Source organism: Thermobia domestica, unplaced genomic scaffold (assembly GCF_964235325.1).
Source record: "Thermobia domestica unplaced genomic scaffold, izTheDome1.hap1.1 HAP1_SCAFFOLD_112, whole genome shotgun sequence".
NCBI lineage: Eukaryota > Metazoa > Arthropoda > Insecta > Zygentoma > Lepismatidae > Thermobia > Thermobia domestica.
The window spans coordinates 180,445-192,146 of NW_027655888.1; the positions used below are offsets into that span (position 1 = coordinate 180,445).

An 11,702-nucleotide genomic window follows, 5' to 3' on the forward strand; every position below is an offset into this window, starting at 1 on the left:
ATTTTCGGAATCAAAATAGAATTTTCGGGAAAATGGAATATTAGTTATTCATGTACGTGTAAATACGAATCAAATGATACCTATTTCGTCCCAGTCGATCACAGGTCCAAATTACTCAAAATCCCGGCTTTCCGTTAATTTTGGGCGTCAAAATACAATTTTCAGGAAAATGGCGTATCAATTATTCATGTACATGTGAATACGAGTTGAATGACATCCATTTTGTCCCAGTCGGTCACTGGACCGCATTGTCCAAATGGTCCCACTTTCTTATTTTTGATCCCGAATTTGACCTCGAAGCGGTCGGTTCCAGAAATCAAAAGTGGTGCCATTGGACACAGCTCATCGAAATCTACATTTTAAACCCCAAAAAAGTTGAAAAACACGAGTCCACGGTAACTAACTTTTAATCCAAAACCACTTCTTGTTATCTCTAAACCGTCTTCGCACCGATATCTATCCACAAACAGATAGGAGGCGCGATGGCTCAGTGGTAGAGCGTTCGCCTCAGGTGCTTGGGGTCCCTGGTTCGATCCCAGCTCGCGCCGTGTGGACTTTGTGGTGGACGAACACCGTGCTCGTGGGTTTTCTCGGTATTCTCCCGTTTCCTCTCACTTTCTTCATTCCACCATTTCACTCATCTCTCATCATCACCGTCTCCTTTAGCCTAACTGGCATAATAGTGGGACGTAAAACTTAAAGATGGCATTTCATTTCATTTCACAAACAGATAACCGTGCTATTAGATCTCCCATACCGTACTTGAGCATTGAATGGTTTAAAAGTGTAGAAAGGTAGAAAATTATACAATTAAAAAATAAATAAATAAACATCAGTTTCTTAACACAACCAGCTTTGTACGTGCTGCCACCTGGAGACTTTCTCTTCAGCTTAGTTAAATATTAAAATTAAAATTTCAGGAAAAACTCGTTTGCTTTTGATGACTTCTTATGTTAATCAACAAATGCCTGCGGGCTGTTTGTAACTCATAAAAGTGGCGCAGACAATTTGCAAGTACCTAGGCCCTCCATGTCATCTTATTTTATTACTCAAATGTTTTATTTATTTATTTAATTTTTTTCTACTTTCGTTTGGAGGAAATGAAAAACAAAAGACAACTATACTGCGTATTAGCTACTGAAAAAACAGGAGGAAGAAATTGTATGTGATAACGAGCCATTTATAAAAGAGCTCATGCAGAGAACATTTAATTAAAATAAATTCCAGAAGTCTAAAAGGGCTCAAAGTAATATCCTCTTGACAGGGAGGAAGAAGAGAAGATTCCTATTTTGAATGCAAATGGTTTGTTTGTTCTATTTCAGTTTTGAATACAAATTGTTTGTATCCTAAAGACTACAGCAAGGAAAGGGAAGTGAAGCGTGGTAAACAAATAAAGAGCGAAATGATAATGAATCGTGCCCGAAAGGGACTCGAACTCGCACATTTCCTGTCAAAACATTTAAACAGGGAGAAGGCAGTTTTGGGGGGTGGGGCTAACTTCACGTTACCTAACATTCATGCTATTATTATGAACTACGATTTTTCTAAGTACCCGGCTACTTGAGGCGATCGCAAAGCGTATTTATTGTTCATGCGTACGCTTGGAATACGCTGACCATGTATTTAAATGTAGGTGGCTAATCTCAAACGTGAAAGCAATAAAAACGCGGAGAAAACGTCAGCTCGAGCGTATTTGGTGCGTTTCGGAACAATAGACCGCCTGCTGTTTAAAAGATTTCAAAAGGAAGGACAAAAAGGAAAGACGTGTTGCCAGGCAAGGGGATTTTAGCAAGAAACAGCTGCTTGGAAGATGCTTTGTGCAGAGTATTGGAACTCTGCTAGTATAGACCTGGACCTGGCAAAAAGACCCGGAAACCCTGACTGGCTCACAGTATGATTTACAACTCTGGCAAAAGTAAAATTACTGAATAGCCACCTTGGCCGCGTACGCTACAGGGGGTAACGCATCAAAAACGCTTTCTCAAATAGCCACTCTGTTAACTAGCTACGTTGAACCGAATAAAAATAGTATTTGAAATGCACTGATCAGTCAAGACAGTTTAATATAATTTTAACAGGTACTGAAAATTGAAAATTGATCACAAATTGAATGTATAATTCTATCGAATGAATATAAAGCATATTTGCATGTAGAAGAAGAAGAATTTTAGGAAAACTAAAAAAATGGATCAAAAAATGCGATCTTGCCCAATAATTAGTTTTTGGATCAGCAGCCTCAAAATTTTCGAACTGGTCCTAAATCGAGTTTTCGTATTTTCTACGGAATAAGCACATCATACTGAGTTAAGTGATAGTTTGGGTTTGGCTACACTATATGTAGTTCTTCAGATATAAGACCTACAAGAAAAATTTTGATTCAATGAAATATAATGGATCTTTTGATTTTTTTTTTAAAATGTTGCCTTCTTTTCGGAGAAACAATGGACCACAAATACTAAAATTTTAAATTCGTTTTTCTATTCAACCCACAACCAAATTGAAAGTTTTTTCTTCCTTTTGCATGTATCTGAAATATTGTCTGCCAGTAATAATTTGCTTGCTATATTCCTGATAAAAGATTGTATTCTCTGGTGATAACTTGCTTGCTACACCCCTGATGAAATATTATGTCTTCCAGTGATAACTTGCTTGCTATATTCCTGATAAAAGATTGTATTCTCCGGTGATAACTTGCTTGCTACACCCCTGATGAAATATTATGTCTTCCAGTGATAACTTGCTTGCTATATTCCTGATAAAAGATTGTATTCTCCGGTGATAACTTGCTTGCTACACCCCTGATGAAATATTATGTCTTCCGGTGATAACTTGCTTGCTATATTCCTGATAAAAGATTGTATTCTCCGGTGATAACTTGCTTGCTACACCCCTGATGAAATATTATGTCTTCCAGTGATAACTTGCTTGCTATATTCCTGATAAAAGATTGTATTCTCCGGTGATAACTTGCTTGCTACACCCCTGATGAAATATTATGTCTTCCAGTGATAACTTGCTTGCTATATTCCTGATAAAATATTGTATTCTCCGGTGATAACTTGCTTGCTACACCCCTGATGAAATATTATGTCTTCCAGTGATAACTTGCTTGCTATATTCCTGATAAAAGATTGTATTCTCCGGTGATAACTTGCTTGCTACACCCCTGATGAAATATTATGTCTTCCAGTGATAACTTGCTTGCTATATTCCTGATAAAAGATTGTATTCTCCGGTGATAACTTGCTTGCTACACCCCTGATGAAATATTATGTCTTCCAGTGATAACTTGCTTGCTATATTCCTGATAAAAGATTGTATTCTCCGGTGATAACTTGCTTGCTACACCCCTGATGAAATATTGTGTCCTCCAGTGATAACATCTCTGCGCTCTGCACAATTTTTGTTAAGTATTGGGTCCACTGAACACTTGGATAGAACTTGTAAATAGTACAGATACAAAATTCTCTGTTTTATATTTTTATTTATCACTTCTTCTTCTTCTTTTTTTATATAAAAAAAAGATTTACACTTCTGGTGTGCTTTCGTGACATAATTGAAGTGAGGTTTGAACGTGAATCACAGAGCAAGGAAAGAAAAAGAAAATAAAATTTAAAAAACGAATGTTAGACGGAAATGTGAGTTTAGTTTATTCGCAAAACACAGATGCACGAAAAGGCCGTTAAAATTTCTCTTCACATGTTCAGTGCTTCCAGCGTCTGGCTATAAAGTGGCAAAGAAATCATCATAAACTGAAACAGTCAAGGGACCCACGGCGATTTTTCACAAGTTCATAACAACAGATATAAATGATTTTTTTAAAAAATAAAATTCTCTCACGGTTACGATATTCCATGACTGATATCTGTTTATGTTTGCCTTCTTCTTCTTCTTCTTTTTCAGAGATTAGAACAGAGAAAAGTAAGTTCAGTTTCAAGTGTACAACAGTACCTCACTCTTTTTAATGTAATGATTTTTTTTTTTTAAGTTTCACGCAAGTTAATTTACAATTTACATATGTTTCCTCGACATAAATTATACCGTAACTTCATAAATATATTATGAAAATACTTATTTGTTCTGATATGGCTATTCTCTTTCATTTGTAAATCTACTGTTTGTAGTCAAGATGTCTTGAGGTGTAATTCTGACAAACGGTGAAGCGAATCCTATTGGGATTTCCACTGGTTAGATTCGAGCTTAGCGTCCCGTGCAGCAACGAGGTTATATAAGATGTATACCTACAATTTAATGTGAGATCCACACCACTTTAACTTATAAACGCCCATTGACGCAACGATTTAAACATCAATAACTCAGTCACTAAATTAAGCTACGAGATTATTTTAGTACCAATGTCTTCCTGAAGGACGAAGCTTTCTGCCGATATGCATTTTATTTATATGGGGAGTACGACAGCGGAGAGGGAAGATAAAGTTCGTGTTTTTGTTTTTTGGATCAGTTTTTTTTTTGGGCAGGCATTCCCTCCCCTTAGGGTACACTCATAAAAATTGGTATGTGAAGCAATGAAATAGACCACTACATGGTAATACACTGTATATGTACTTGTTGCTTATATGGAGGAAGAATGAAGGGGGGCGCGAAAATGGCCAATTTTTTGAGTCTGTTTTTATTTTTCATAAATTACTTATTTTCAGGCCGGTTCATATAAGACAAGATATATTTTCACTGAATTGAGCTAGAAGCATAGCTTTTGTTGCTGTACATGAGTGTACAACAAAAATGATGTGCATATAACATTTACTATGGAGGAAGGGAGAATATCAATTCCAATGTATTTTTCTTCTACGCTTAACATTGTTTTGTTAATATTTTATAGAAATTTCGCTCTGAGTTTCTATCTTGCTTTGTATTTCAGCAATGGCTACCTTTTTTTTTCTACATTATTGTCACAAGTGTGTTGCTTACACATTAGTATCACTTTGTCGGCGTAGGGAGACTGAAAGGGTTGCCAGATCCCCTTCCAATTCTATTTTTTCATATTTTTAGGACATTCTGTTTCTTCTTTTTCTTCTCCCACAAATAGGGCGGGAATTTGCATAAATATTACCTCGTTGTAATCTGTGTTCGATAAACTTTCCAACCATGTATCAATCATGACTCTATAATAATTAGGAAGTCACTAGGGCCCCCAACATGTGAGTCCACAATTTCCTTCATCTCGCTGGCGGGCGTAGAAAGGTTAATTTCCGCCGAGAATCGAACCTGGATCACCTTCGTCGAAGATGCGTATACTAACCATATAGCCAGGAGGGAGCTCATATTAGGGGTTCGAGTCCCTCTGAAGTCACTATGTTCTTTACCACAAATGTACATGTCCAGGATTCGAACTAGGGACCTCATGCACGAGAAGTAAGTGCTTTACCACTGATCCACCGTAGCCTCAAGCTTCATAAGTAGTTTAATTGATTGGTTTATATTATTTTTGTTGATTTGATAAGAGTTACCCCTTTTGTAATGAAATGGAAATGAATAGAAATCCTTTAGTTTAATGTCCCTCGATTATGCTCTTTAGGCTAAGGGAAACGAATGATTAAGGTAAGGGAATAAGGATGGAAGAAACGGTGGAATGAGAATGGGGAAGATAACGGAAACCCCCGGATACATTGTTGTCCACTAGAAAGTTACTTGGGCGGGGCGAGGATTGAACCGGGACCCCATGTACCAAAGGTAAGGTTGCACTCTACCGTTGATCCACGGTGCCCCCGAGACTATACGAGATTAGATGTAGAAATCTGATCTGAACCAGGCTTTCTTCTAGAAAATTTTGTCTTTGGGGGGGGGGGATCTTGTGAGGGGGTTGCACTGGGACGTTATTTGCTAAAGGACCTGCTCTGAACAAAATTGACATGAAAATCGTAAATTACGAGGGGAGTTAACTCTAAGGAGGAAGTCAAGATTTCCCCGGAATGCTAAAACACGTATCTGAACAATGTATTTCGTTCGATGGTCTCCTAGGAAGTAACCGGAAGCTGGAACCTTCTGCATCAAAGTCATGCGCTTAATTAACGTTACGTTAAATAAACCTGTAGGTTAGTTGAGTTGGGATTTACTGTCCCTTGCAACACCGAAGCTATATGAGACGTGGACCTACATCTTACGAGCCTGACATACTAAAAATAATACAAAATTTACCATTTTTTTTTCTTGTTTTTCATAAGTGAAAGGAGATACTGAAATGTAACTTACCACAATCATAGATTATGTTATTTTACAACAGAAAACATGAACCTGAAGAATATTCAGTGCTGCTATTTATAGAAATTACAATGTTACAGAATAACATTTCCCCCCAAAATCTAAGTTAAGGCAACCACTTGAGGAACAAACTCAACTGCATTTGATCAAGTATCATATCGTTTTGGTATCCTGTGAACTACTTTTTAAATAACATTATTATTTAATTTTAGTTACTGTATGTTAAAACTACATGATGTTTATTTTGTTTATTACAAACTAAATATAACTATTATTTAAAAAAGTACCGGTACTTCACAGGATTCGAAGACAACATGGTACGTAATCAAATGCAGTTGAGTTCGTTTCTCTAGTCGCTGCCTTAAGAGTCTTCATCCCGATGAAATTAAAAAAACGCTAATTTTACAGTAATTACGTGATATCTTCAAATAGATAAAAGATCATCGAAATGTGGAACAAGAGCGCCCTAGACAATAATATTTTACATGAGAAACCGTTATCACGACTCACTTATCTGCTTTCGGTTTCGACCCATTTTGAAAATCGGAATTTATTTTCGCGTTTCTAAACAGGTGAAAACGGAAAGCCACTATGTGACTTGTGATAACGGTACCTCACGCAAAATAATATTGTCTAGGGCGCTCTTGTTCCATATTTCAATTATCTTTTATCTATTTGAAGATATCACATAATTACTGTAAAATTAGCGGTATTTTAATTTCGCCGAGATGAAGACTCTTAACTTAGATTTTGGGGGAATTGTTATTCTGGCAAAACTGTAATTTCCAACGGATGGCAATACTGAAATATCTTGATGTTCATATCTTGAGGATAGAATAATATTATCTATGATTGTGGTAAGTTGCGTTTCATTATATCCTTTCACTGATGAAAAACAAGCAAAATAAAAATGGTAAAATTTCTATTATTCTTAGTATGCCAGGCTCTTAACATGGGGCACGAACTACATAAGCTTCTACCGGAAATCGAACACAGTTTCCCGACGCCGAAGATACATACGTTGACCATAGCCAAATAAACATGTTCCATCACAAAATTTGGTATACTATCATGATCACAGCTTTCTTATAAGCGTTAAGAAACACAGAGGTATCGAAAGGTTTAAAACACAATTGTATTTCTGTTCCCTTAAAGAAAGAAAGAAAGAGAAAAAGGTAAAAAAAAAAAAAAAAAATAAGAGAACAAAAGCAAATTGTCTTAAAGTAATTTTACGCCTGAACGTTACGATATAATAGTCGTCCATTTTCCGAGACTCCCGTTATTTGACTTGTATAACTTCCAAAGAGTGTCACTTGAAGAGTACCGTTCAACCTCTAAGCTCATACCAATAACATGTTATTATAGGTTAGTTGTTTCTTCAAATACTTCAAATACATAATCACTATATGACATTGGTTAATTTATTTGCTACTTTTATTTATTTATTTATTTTTTAAACATTATTTGTAACATAATTATTTTGTTGTTTTCACAAAGTAAACTCAATTCCTAGAAGGAACTCTGGGTCAGTTGTAGAGCTCTTACCTCTGATACATGGTGTCCCTAGTTCGATTCCCGGCCAGTGTCGGACAACATTGTGTCCGTGGGTTTTCTCGAGGGTACTCCCACATTCCTATTCCACCAATTTTTCCATAATTATTGACTTGCTTTAATCATAGTCTCCCTTAGCTTAAAGGACAATCGTTGGACGTTAAACTAGAGACTTCATTTCATTTTTAAACTCAGCTCTTGGGTGCTACACTCCAAGAAGACTACGGTCGGTTGGATGACTTATGTACAGTCTTGTTTAAATAAATAAGATTATTTTTTTGGTTATTTAAGATCTTTGTTTCAATCCAAAATTTTTTAATTGTCCCACATATACTTCTGACAATATGTTTATATATATATATATATATATATATATATATATATATATATATATATATATATATATATAGATAAATAGTTGATCAGATATTTTGAACAGTATTGTACCATTGAATAATGCATGATCAGCGCACAGAGCTCTCAGCACCATTCTTTCTGGCTTCCTAGGGCACTGGTTCCCAACCTGAGGGCGCGCACCTGGAGGGTGAGGCGCGAGCTACTAACAGAAATAAACTTTGAACTTACGAAGTTTTGAACTCTTTCAGCTTAACGTGTCACGCTAAGGGAGATGATGATTAAGGCAAGTGAATGATGATGGAAGAATTGGTGAAATGACATTATGGGAGGAAACGGGAGCACTTCAAGAAAACCCGCGGGCACGATATTGTCCACTACAAACTTACTTGGACGAGGATAGAACCAGAGACCCCACGCACCAGAGCTAAACGCTATACCACTGAGCCACCGCGCCCCCATTCCAACATTTTAAATTGACTCACATATGCTTCTGACTATATGGCTTTTTAAAGATAAATAGTTGGTCAGATTTTTTGAACAGGATTGCATCATTCTTTCTGACTTTCTAGAGCACTGGTTCCCAACCTGAGAACGCGCGCTACTAACAGCAATAAACTTTGAACTTGTGAATTAGGCAACACTTATAATGATCATTTACAATTTATGATAACTTTAGCAAACTTCACAGATACTACGTGTTTGGCATTTTGTCTAGTAGGACAGGAACGTGGAGTATTCAAGGTTTACAAAGGGGGGTCAGATTTTTTTAAAAAAAAAGTTTGGGAACCATTGTATCTAGAGAAGGTACCGGTACGTTAGGTCAGTGTACCGGTGGCAATAGCCAAATAGCCAAATGACCTCCGGCGTTTGGTTTTGAATTGCAAGGTACAATCTATGGTAGGTTCGAGTCCCGTTGAGGTCCCTGGTTCGATCCCAGCTCGCGTCAAATGGGCTTTGTGGTGGACAAACACCGTGGGCGTAGGTTTTCTCGAGGTTCTCCCGTTTTCACCCACTTTTTCATTCCACCATTTCATTCATTTCTCATCATCGCCGTCTCCTTTATCCCACATGGCATAACCATGAGGCGTATGACTCCCTTTGAAGATCATGGAATTTCTAATTGTCTGAAAGTTTCTCTGTTAGTGTCTTTGTCGGTTCGATCGGAGCAAACTTGAAATAATTATAAAAAAAATAAATAAAAGTGGTAGATCTATCTCCTTCGATGGGAGAAGTCCCTAGTTCGACCCCGGTTATATGAGAATTTGTGTTGGACATTACCGTATCTGTATGTTTATTTTGAATATTTCTTCAATACTCATTCACTTTCATTAATCGTTGAGCTACAAAACACAAAACCACAAAGCTTTCATTTCTCGTTGTCTGGACCTGAACTCTGTACCTCTTATTTCAACTATTTTCAAAACTTCACAATGATGGATAACAGTACAGAAAATGCTGTATTGTCAATTGGAGGTCGAAATAAAAGGGGGGAAAGCTGGTGATTGATTGGTTGGTTAGAAGTTTAATGTCCGTTTCTGCACTAAGGTTACATGAGACATGAATCTACAACTTAAATGTTGAGTTTGAATCACATGAGTTTCCAGTGGGAGTCGAACCCAGGTCTTGCTCTTGGAAGTCTGGAGCTCTGGCAAGCTGATTAATATCTGGCAGTATTTCATTGTGATTTTACTTTTTAAAAAATCCTCTCGCTTTTTTTTTAAACCTAGAATTTTATTTTGAAGTTTATTTGAATTCCACAAGCAATGAGAGTTCACCGATGGATTTGCTGAGGTTCATCCATTCATTTTTATTTGTATCGTTTCAAATTACAACATTGATGGACGCTGAAAACCATAGAAGAAGTATTTATCCATCATCTCACGAGCTGTCAAGGATTAAAAGGCGTGTTTATATCTCGCATCTAATATTTTCTTCTTCATAAAAACCCTTTTACATTTCGGTATCTCTTTTTAAGGTGCAGCGAAATCATGTTTTATGTCGAAACATTGTAATTCCTTTCGTTCTGGCTGCAAATGAATCCAAGGCTTCCCTTTCACCTGTGTTGCCAGACAATGCTATCAGCTGATTCCAATCATTAACCTCCTGCAGAGTTCAATGATGACTGACAGCATTTAATGATGTAGGGTGGGAAAGCACCTCACACGTCGAAACAAAATGCCAAGTTTATAATAAGTCTATGCACGCTGAAATGTTAGATTTGAGAAGCGGTTTTCGTGCCATGAAAAAGGATTCTACAACAGATTTTCGGGTCTAGGAAAATTCGGTGTAAGAAAACTCGGTGTAGGAAAATTCGGTGTACGGAAAACTCGGTGTATGGAAATTTAGGTGTAAGGTAGATTCGGTGTAATACATATTGAATATTACCACTTACGGTAATTTACGACACTTCATATTGTGAAAACGAAAACAATAAAATGTAACGATTAAAGTGTTATTACCATTTTCAAGAAAAGCAAATTTATTTTTTTGCCTTGAGCCCAATACCTCTTGCATGTCTTTTGCGGGGCATTACTATAAACTACTTTTCATCACACAATGAAGCTGACACTTTTTGTCAAAAATAAAACAATTACAACTATAAGTTCAGAGAATAGTTATATTACCAACTAAAAATACCTTTCCTATAGTACATCATAGAACATATACAAGGTGATTCTTTTAAAACTCACGGATTTCATTTGGGTCTAGAATTTCTAACTGAAGTCCGATTTTCATGCAGTTTGTGGCAAATGATCAAGGAACATTGGGAGATTTATGGAACTATGTTTACTGGTTTAAATTCATTTGGGGTAATATCGGCCACACCTCTAGAAAAACAGCAAATATTTGCCACTGTACCGAATTGGAATTAGGTGAGGTGAGGTGTGGAGATTTGAGTTTCTTCGTTAGATGGCAACCTCGCGACGGTCAATAAGAAACAGGAAACTGGGCCGTTGTATTGAGAATTATGTTGTGCTACTGTATCAATATGATCAGGACACAGTTACAATAATGTACTCTTTGGAGCAACGTGATTTTATCGTTAAAAAGTTTTTGGAGAACGGGATCTGTTGTTACTACGCAAAGGGCATATACACGCAACTTTGCCTCACGTTCTGCCCCAGACAGGAACATAATATGGTCGTTAGTGAATAAATTGCAGGAAACAGGATCACTTCTGAGGAAGACAGGGAAGCATCGGACCTCACTGGCGGATGTTGTGGAAGATCTCAGGTACCGACTCTAAGTCACCCAAGAAATCTCTATTCAACATGTGATTTATGTGTGTTACCACTAACACTTAATTTGTACTCTTCAATTTCGCTTCAAATATCCAATATCTCATTCGAACTGTAACGTACAATGGCGAATACTTGCTGTTTTTCTTGCGGCCTGCTCTATATTACCCTGGATGAATTTAAACCAGTAAACATAGTCCCATAAATCTCCCATCCTTCCTTGATGATTTGCAGCAAACCGCGCCAAATAAAATCCGTGAGTTTTGAAAGAATCACTCTGTATATACATATGTAAGATACAAAAATATATTGATCAAAAAAGTCTTAGTGGAAAGG

At 36.9% G+C, this 11,702-nt stretch overlaps 1 non-coding gene across 1 annotated transcript; it reads left to right on the forward strand.

Annotated features, from left to right (window-relative positions):
• Window positions 1-476: 476 nt before the first annotated feature.
• TRNAL-CAG (transfer RNA leucine (anticodon CAG)) lies at window positions 477-548 on the forward strand. The gene has a single exon. It is a non-coding gene; the product is annotated as a tRNA-Leu (tRNA).
• The last annotated feature ends 11,154 nt before the right edge of the window (window positions 549-11,702 follow it).